Consider the following 10,652-nt stretch of genomic DNA (forward strand, 5'->3'; position numbering starts at 1 on the left):
AGGCTAGCTGGGTTGCAGTTGATTTTTGCTGTCATTTCCTGGTGCAAAGCCAGGTTCATTGTGTGACTCCTTCCCTCATTTCTGGGAGGAATTAAGGTAGTGAGTAGGAGAATAAAAGGAGGACCTCTAGGCTCTCAACTGCAGCATGAGTTCTGTCCTCTGTTATGGACCAGACATCCAGATCTGCCTCCACCCATGAAGCTGCTGAGAGTCCTTGTGCTGGTTGCCCTTCCACTTTCCTGCTTTGCAGGTGATTTCTTTTCTTTCTTTTTTTTATAATAATATTTTTTATTATATTATGTTAGTCACCATACAGTACATCCCTGGTTTTTTGATGTAAATTTCGATGATTCATTAGTTGCGTATAACACCCAGTGCACCATGCAATACATGCCCTCCTTACTACCCATCACCAGCCTATCCCATTCCCCCACCTTCCTCCCCTCTGAAGCCCTCAGTTTGTTTCTCATAGTCCATAGTCTCTCATGCTTCATTCCCCCTTCTGATTACCCCCCCTTTCTTTATCCCTTTCTTCTCCTACCAATCTTCCTATTTGCAGGTGATTTCTGTGTGGGGAGGACTAGCTTTGGGCTGAAGGTCATGTCAGGGCCCTCTGGAAGACCTCCTGTGCAGAGCATCTCATTTCTATGGTGTCTTCGTGTTTTATGGTTACTAGTGTTTGGCTTCTCTGGCCTAGAGAGTAGTGTTGGGGTGTGGAGGGGGCACACATGTTTTCAGGCTTATAGGAAATCCTAGATCCTGAGCTTACTCTGCTAGCATGGAGAACTCAAGACCATTCACCATAATCTTTTTGAATGTATGTGTTTACTGGGATGTAAGATGACCATATCCAGGGAGTCCCAAAAAGGGCTTCATAACTACGTAATTGAGACCACTTTCTTATGTTTTCTTCCAGGTTGTGGATGCTCATTTCTAGAAGAAGTGGTTAAAAAATAGGAGAAGAAAGGGAAGAAGAAAGGGGGGGTAAACAGAAGGGGGAATGAACCATGAGAGACTATGGACTCTGAGAAACAAACTCAGGGCTTCAGAGGGGAGGGGGTCGGGAAATGGGATAGGCTGGTGATGGGTATTAAAGAGGGCACGTATTGCATGGTGCACTGGGTATTATATGAAAGTAATGAATCATGGAACTTTACATCAAAAACTAGGGATGTACTGTATGGTGACTAACAATATAATAAAAAATATTATTAAAAAAGAAATAAAGATACGCAGGTATTTTTTAAATTAATGGAATTGTAAACATAGGTAAAAAAACGTTTATGTTAGAATGATACAATTCATTAAAAGTGACTGAAAAAGAAAAAAAACAAAATAATCCATCCTCAAGTGAGCATGGATGAATACCGAGAATTTTTTCAAGAATTCTTATCTGATGTTTTCTCGGCAGGTCACATGAAACTCTGAGCAATGTTGCAGTGATGATGGTAACACTGGTTTCTTGTGATGTGCTTTCAAGCCACTGGACAGGGACAAGCAGGCACTAAATTTGTCACTCATTAGGCCACAGCAAGTGTTACTTATGCTTTATTTTATTTCAGTGGATTTAATTGGGGGTGTGTGTGATTCCTTTGACATCCAGAAAGCCAGCTAATGTCCCAGTGCTGACTTGCCTCTTCACTTTGTGGAATCTTTAGGAAATGATAAATGAAAAAGGCCAAAGCAGGAAAACCATACATAAACACACACACACACACACACACACACACACACACTCACACTGACACATGGACACATTTTCTATCAAGGTAAAAAACATCTGATTCTCAATAAGTCCCCACTTGTACAAATGATCAGCAAAAAAAGATTCCCTTCTTCATAGAAACAAAGAGGTCAACGTTCATAAGAATTTTTAAAAGAATCTAGAAGAATCCAGTTGTAGGAGTTCCTGTATATATTACTAATAGAATTTAAAATGCACTTTCAAGCAACCCCAATGTGTTAGTATAAATGATTGGATACCTTGACCATTAATTATAGAATCCATGGATGACAAATAGAGATCATGGGTATGAATCTGTCATGGGGGGTGGAATTGCATAAAACACAATCAGTAGTGTGTTTGTTCTCTATATTTTATTCCCTATCCTCATATGCCATTGACCACTTTTCAGAGTAGACAATGTAGAAATATTGCCAACGTAAAAGGTAAAAGTGTCCTTCACTGAGAAGATGTTGACACAGGGCACAACATGGAGTAACCTTGAGCACATTATGATAAGGGAAATCAGCCAGGAAAAAAAGACAACTATGGCATGAGGTCACTTACATCCATTTTCTAGAGTAGCCAATTTCCTAGAAACAGAAGGTAGAATAGTGCTTTCTAGGGGTTGGGTGGTATGGGAAACGGGGATTTTTCGGCGGGTATAAAGTTTCACCATAGTAAGACGAAAATGTTCTGGAGATTGGTTGCACCACATCAATATACTTAACACTGCTAAACTGTGCATTTAAAATGGTGAAAATGGTCAATTTTATGTTATGTGTATTTACCCTAAGTAAACATTTTAAAGACTGAAAAACCCTGCAACCAAGGATAATGGAAAAATTTTTTTAAAAAAAACCTTGAGTAGACTGATGACTTGGAGTGCACATCTCCATTCTTTTTTTTTTAATGTTTTGTTTTTATTATATTATGTTAGTCACCATACAGTACACATCTCCATTCTTTTCTGGGTCTCAAAGGTAATGGTTTCTGTTTCAGACTATTTTTGGTATTTCTAACATGTAAGGGCACACCAGAGCTCAAAAACTTCACACTCCCTTGTATTTGAGCTGAGATTTACAATTCTTTGTTGAAAACTGATAATACACACAGCCTCTTTATAGGATATCCTATTTTGAGGAAGAGGAAACATGGACAAGAAAGTATTACCCGGATCCCCGATGGGGAAGATCTGGAAACAGCAGCACCTCTCTGGCATCAATAAAGTCTCCTCATCGTTAGAATGAGAGATGAGATCATTCTGATCTTAATTCAAACACCTACTTTCTTAGACAAACCCAGGAAGCCAAGACAAAGAAATGTTTGTTTTTCAACACTTTCCTTTTTAACAGAGAGCTGAAAATCTGAGTGATGTCTGTTTTTGTTTTCCAGAACACAATAGATGGAAGTAAGTGGTGTGCTCTGTTTTACCTTCCACTAGACCCAGGGCTCCAAAGACTATAGAGAATGTTCAGAAACTGAATGTGGATTCATATGAACCACAACTTTCCTTTCCTTTTTATCTTTTGATTTATAAACTGACAATTGTTGAAACCTCAAGTACCTTTTCATTTCAGTAAAGTATCTGCAAATGGAAAGTTCTTCTTATGTTATCTGATCAAAATGGACACTTCAGAGAGACTCTTCTATCACATGTGCCTGAGCTCTCACTCACGCACACGTACTCGCACGCTCATATATTTCATTGGAGACCACATGATGAAGGACTTAGGAATGTGAAAAGCACTTTGTTCCACCTCATGCGTAGCCCAACAGAGTCCTCTCTCCAAAAGTGTGCTCTTCCACCCTTGTGGCCCCCATTACCTTTGGGACCATGTGGGAAGGTCTTGAGAATTAGATTGTGGTGTTTGGACCACGTGCAGGTCCCTAGGACACTGCAGTCTTTGTGCTGTGAGCCCAGCTCACCATGGCTACGCCTCTCTTAGTTCTTGCCCCTGACCCAGGAGTGTGGGGCCAGGACTAGAGTCAGGGAGAGACGTGACTCATATAAACCAGGGGCGAATCTTTCCTTGATTTTAAATTTTAATATATGAGTTCATTTTGATTCTTTTTTTTTTTTTTTAAAGATTTTTATTTATTTATTTGACAGAGATAGAGACAGCCAGCGAGAGAGGGAACACAAGCAGGGGGAGTGGGAGAGGAAGAAGCAGGCTCAAAGTGGAAGAGCCTGATGTGGGGCTCGATCCCACAATGCCGGGATCACGCCCTGAGCCGAAGGCAGATGCTTAACCGCCGTGCCACCCAGGCGCCCCCATTTTGATTCTTGAAACATTTCATTAAAATGTGATTTGCCCTGGGGATCCTGGGTGGCTGGATCCCTTGAACATGGGCCTTCAGCTCAGGTCATGATCTCAGGGTCCTGGGAGCCAGTACCCCATCAGGCTCTCTGCTCAGTGGAGTCTGATAACTCCTGTCCCTCAGCTCACATCCCCTTCTCCTGCTCTCTCTCTCTCTCTCAGATAAATAAATACACAAATATTCTTTAAAAATAAAATAAAATGTAATTTCCTCTAATTATTGAAATTGGGGGTGCCCCCCTGAAATTTTGTGGGTGCCTCTAGTCCTGTCCCTCCAAGTGGCAATGTGTTCCAGTCTTTCCAGCACAATGACCTACAAAGCCAGGTAGGTTGAGGGAAAGGTGTATGTTCTGTAGGAAGAAGGCAAAGCCAGCAGTTTTTATACTGAATCATAGCTCTCCTTACTTTTACCTGTCCTCACATTCCTGTCACCAGGAATAAGATATTGTCACCCTTTCTGCTCAGAAGTCACAGTATCCCTCTTCCTTCACCAGCTATCCTGTTATCCCAGGAGACTCCAGACCCTTCCTCAAGACTGTTTCTCACTTCATCCAGGGCTGACTTCCACCAGGCAAAACACATACATGGAATTAGGTTGACAGTACTCTTAGGATTCCACAAAAATATTATAATTTCCTTAAAAATATTAACCAAAAGTGACTGTAGTAATAATAAATATATACCAATGACCAGAGTGGAGTGTATTCCTCTTTATACTGATACAGTTATAAGATATGGTATTTAATATGCTTTTTATAAAAAATGGCCCCCAATTCCTAAGACTCACAACAGTCATAAGGAGTCCCTCCCCTCCTCTTTCTCCCAAACACCTCAGGATCTGTGATGTCATTGGGCCCAGGGAAAAGGACCCTTGCCCAGGACCCACATCTTAAAAGATCCCTCCTATTACACACACACACACACACACACACACACACACACACACACACACACACTTATTTATTAAGAACTAATTCATGGACCATATTCAGTTCTTGGTGTGATAGGTGCATCTTCACTGAAGAGGGAAGCTGCACCATCTCTCTATAACTCTCAAAAATGGGGACCTCAGTCCACCCTCTCTCTCTTTTGGACCCTAAGAGGAAAGGAAAGGAAGACATTCAGCTGCAGAACTGGAGATGGACAAAGAGATATGCAGGAATTTGCATCTGTCAAGATGAGTACTGGCCCATTTGATGAAGGTGTCTACATACTGACAGAGCAAATTTCATGCAAGAATGGATAATAGAGGATTTGAAGGACCAGAGTAGTAAAAAGGGAAGATGAAGGATGTCCAGTGATTGATCATTTGAAAAGACAGTACTGACTCTAGAACTGAGAGAAGATAAAGGAGATTGTATAGTAAGGTAAATGGAATAGCACATCAGCAAAAGTACTATGAGTAAAGGTATACGGATGTTCTACTACACATATTACTGCATCATTTCTGTAAATTTGTTGGGGGGGTTCTGGGGTTTTTTTCTTCCAAGATTTTCTTTAAATCCAGGATAGTTAGCATATAGTGTAGTATTAGTTTCAGGAGTAGAATTTAGTGATTCATCACTTCCATATAACACCCAGTGCCATCGTGAGTACCCTCGTTAATGCTCATCCCCCATTTAGCCCATCCCCCACCCACCTCACCTCCATCAACTCTCATTTGTTCTCTATAGTTCAGAGTCTCTTATGGTTTGCCTCCCTTTCTGTTTTTATCTTATTTTATTTTTCCTTCTCTTCCCCTATGTCCATCTGTTTTGTTTCATAAATTCCACATATGAGTGAATTTGTCTTTCTCGGTTTGACTTATTTTATGTAGATAATACACCCTAGTCGCATCCGTTTCTGTGACTTTGAGCTTATTTCCAGGTACAAAGTAAAAAACTGTATTCCTTTTTTTTTTAAAGATTTTATTTATTTATTTGACAGAGAGAGAGAGACAGCCAGCGAGAGAGGGAACACAGGCAGGGGGAGTGGGAGAGAAAGAAGCAGGCTCCCAGAGGAGGAGCCTGATGTGGGGCTCGATCCCAGGACCCCAGGATCACGCCCTGCGCCGAAGGCAGACACTTAAAGACTGAGCCACCCAGGGGCCCCAAAAACTGTATTCCTGAGGCAAAAAATGGATTGTGCTGAACAGAGCTTCTTCATTCATGTCTGTGATGATGAGTGATGTTGAGCATCTTTTCATGTGTCTGTTGGCCATCTGGATGTCTTCTGCCCATTTTTTAATTGGATTATTTGATTTCTATGGTGTCCAAGAGAATATTCTCAACAACGAGTTTTCCTTCTTTTTTGTCTTTAATAGAGGTTTTTTTTTTTTTTAGTAGTTTTAGGTTCACTGCATAATTGAGCATCAAGTGCAGAGAGTTCCCACAAATCTCCTTTTTTTTTAAATTTTATTTTATTATATTATGTTAATCACCATACAGTACATCCCCAGATTCCGATGTAAAGTTTGATGCTTCATTAGTTGCGTATAACACCCAGTGCACCATGCAATACGTGCCCTCCTTACTACCCATCACCAGTCTATCCCATTCCCCCACCCCCTCCCCTCTGAAGTCTTCAGTTTGTTTCTCATAGTCCATAGTCTCTCATGTTTCATTCCCCCTTCTGATTACCCTCCTTTTCTTTATCCCTTTCTTCCCCTACCGATCATCCTAGTTCTTATGTTCCATAGATGAGAGAAATCATATGATAATTGTCTTTCTCTGCTTGACTTATTTCACTTAGCATTATCTCCTCCAGTGCCGTCCATGTTGCAGCAAATGTTGAGAATTCGTTCTTTCTGATAGCTGAGTAATATTCCATTCCCACAAATCTCCTACTCCCACACACACACAGCCTCCCCTACTATCAGCATCCCCCACCAGACGGTACATTAGTTACACAGGATGAACCTCTATGGACACATCCCTATCACCCAAAGTCCATAGTTTACATTAGGTTCATTCTTGGTGTTTTACAGTTTATGCCTTTTGTGAAATCTATGTGATGAGTACACCCCTCATAGACAGAAGATTTTCATGCCCTTAACATCATGTGAGCTCTATCTATTTATTGGTCCCTTCCTCTCCCCAACTCCTGATAAACACTGCTCTTTTTAATCTCCCCATGGTTTTTTGACTTTTGCATAATGTCTGTCACTGAATGCAGCGATCCAGTAAACCCTAAGTCACTTTGAGACCCTGGATCACTCAATGTGAGAAGCCTGGGCTCCTGAATGACTGGGTGTGGTCAGGATGTGTCATGGACAAGTCACTGGGAGCACCCAGCTCCAGGATAATGTAACAATTATTTAAAATTTCCTGCAAGAAGGGGCATGTTATCTGTGATATTGTCTAGGAAAACTAGCTCATGGTGATCACTCAAAGCAGTTGACTTTTATTCCATTTCGTTGTCATTTTTAAATCCTCCACAAACAGTGCACCCATTCATTGCCCTTACCCTGTGGGAACACTCCTCTGGCACCATACTCAACCCACTAGCATGTCAAGAAACATTTCCCCTGTCCTGGTCAACTGCATTGCACTGTGATATACTAATAATAAACCATTATTTTTTCATCCAAGATGATGAAAAATAAAGTCATACATGTAAAAGAAAATTGAAGATATATATATATATATATATATATATATATATAAAACAACATAAACAAGATATATATATATATGTATATATATATCGGTATATATATGTATATATATAAAAAGAAAGTAAAAAAAGAAGTTCAGAGAATCAGACATGACTTCTGCAACCAAATGGAGTAGATTGCAACTTAGCCCTATCTCTCTGAGCAGTATATTTTCCAAAAGTATGCAGTCCAACAACTGAATAATGGGTGTCTCTCACCTCTTTGGTTTCTACTCAAATATCTCTTTCTTACTGAGAAGAGTAGAGTGTTTAGATTTTTCCAGGTCTCAGTGTCTTGCTCAATAGAAGACGGCTGACTTTACATAATTATGTCAGTCTTAAACAGTGCAAAATCACATGTCATATAGGCTCGGAAAAATTCTACTGTACAGATGTCTGAGAATGAGAGTAAACTGGGAAAGGAAATCTTAATATTATTATTAAAATCATTTTTCCTCCCAGAACCGCTGGGAGAGTCTTGAGGTCCCCTCAGCAAACCCTGGAACCACTGCAGTGTGTAAATGTGTGTGTGTATATATAGTAAAATTTCTCCTCTGCTTACCAAAAAGATGAAAGCCAGAGAGGACTCTTAACTTCAAAGGTTAAACACATGTAGGGGATTCAAGAAGGAACACCAAAAATGTTACTTAACAATATTATTATTACCTCAGCAAATAAGTAGAGAATGCTTCAGAGTTATATGAATAAAGTTATTTGATAAAATCTGGTGATAGCTTTTAGTAAAAGATTAAAGTGAAGAAAGAATAGAAGAAAACTAGTTAGAACCAAAAAAATCCATTTTCTTTTTTCTTTTTTTTATTATAATAATATTTTTTTATTCAACAGCAAACAATCCTCCAAAATAATGAGTGCAAAAGATATTTCCATGAAAATTAGGGAAACAAAAATGCCTGATTTTTCATTGTTAGTCAATATTGATTTGTAAATCCTAAATGTCACATTAAAGTAAGAAGACAAAATGATCATAAATATTTCCAAAGATGAGAAAAATACTTTCATTTGCGGACAGTACAATTCTTTCACTAGGAGACATGAGACATGCTCACCAAGTACCACTGGAAGTACTAAAATTATAAGATGAGATACTTTATAAGTGGCTGGATACTTGCTCCATCTATAAAAATAGGACAAGGACAGCTTATATGCTGTATGGGAGAGCCAGTGAGAATTGCACATGGGAGAACATACCCCATTTGCAAAAGTAACAAAATCATAAAATACCTAAGAACAGATCTAATAAGTAAGATACATACCATGTCTCAGGACAGTAGTTATACAAATGCCAATCTTTCCACAACTGATATATAAATGTAATGGACTTTAAAGCTGGGTCCTCTTGGAGCAATAGCAGGAACTAGACAAAATTATTTTAACATTCATTTGGAAGAATATGCATCTGAAAATGACCAAGAAGATTAGGAAGAACACTGAATGGTGACTTGCTCTGAGAGCGAAACTTACCAAAAAAGAATTCACCTTGATCCAGATTAGTGTTGGCACAGAAATAGACAACCATAATATGGAACATAATGAAGAGCTCAAAAATGGATCCACATATTCCCAACATCACCTAGTGAATAAGCTCTCTTTTCCCAATGATTTGAATGTTACCTTTATCTCTGATCTGGAGAATTTGGGGACATCCTCATATAACCTACGGTTTCTCTATTTTTAAGCTGTTTCAGTGAATGCAGCTCCATTACTGGTTTATATACTAGATAAGGCTGCTTGTACCTCATTCATTCTACTTTTTGCAAAGTGCCATGGCATTTTTCACTTGTGTATTTTTCCTGGTGAACTTTGTGTCATTTTGTCAAATACAAAAACTACTTTAGATAGAATGTCAACCCACTGGATTTATAGTTTGATCACTGGACAAAAAAAAATGGACCCATGTGTACAGGAAGTGAATATATAACATAAACCACTGTATTCAGTAGTTAAACTATCTTTTGGACAGACATTGCTAATAAGCATCTGGAAGAAAGAAAACATGACTTCTACATCTAATGATATTTTGAAAATTGAAACTGGCTTTAAAATTAAAATGTAAGAACTTAGAAACTTTAGCTAAATAGTTGAAGTGGAAGCCAGATTGCTTCGGGATGAGGAGTGAATGGAAAGTGAGAGAGTGAACGGTCACTCCCCAGGGTCTTGTGATAGTTGTTCCATATGGTGGTCAACAGAGCAGATCACTTGTATTGTTTCCTGGGGCATTGTTCCTTAGAATTATTAAGAATAATACCTGTTTACATAAGAGCTAAGAGAATGGTCTGGCCAGAACCTGGAGTCATTTTGTCAGAAATGCACATCTCCTAGACACCTCATCCTCTCTCCCTCACCTCCTTCAGATCTGGCCTGAAAGGTTATCTCATCAGTAAGTCCTTTCCTATCCACCCTACTTAAAATCAAGACCCTCTTTAGTTTTTCTCCATGGCACTTTAAATATTCTCCGTGGTACTTACTGCTTTCCAATATACCCTCTATTTTGCATCATTATTGGATTTACTCTTTCTCTCCCTTTGATAAAATACAAGCTTCATGACAGCACAGATTTTTGCCTATTTTTTATGCTGATGTATCCCCAGTGCCAAGAATTGTGTTTGACGTGAAACTGAAGAGAAGGAAAACTTTCCCCACTACCCTTCAAGGTCTTTTAGCCGGACTGATAATTAAATTTACTAAAGAGAGATTAACAAAAGAAAAAAAACACAAAGTTTTATACTATATTCAAAATAAATAAAGCCCAATATTAAATTGAGACCTAAAGAAACGACCAAAGCAGGAAGTTTTTACACTTTTTAGACAAAGAGACAATAAATCAGTGAGGAATTGACAGGACAGAGAAAACTTAACTTTGGAGCTACAATTAGTAAGGAATTCTAAACAGGATTGGGCTGGGATAGTAAATTAGTAAAAAGTACGAGGATTGTTTATATAGCCTTCATGGCTCA

This window comes from Ailuropoda melanoleuca, chromosome 16 (genome assembly GCF_002007445.2).
Source record: "Ailuropoda melanoleuca isolate Jingjing chromosome 16, ASM200744v2, whole genome shotgun sequence".
Lineage (NCBI taxonomy): Eukaryota > Metazoa > Chordata > Mammalia > Carnivora > Ursidae > Ailuropoda > Ailuropoda melanoleuca.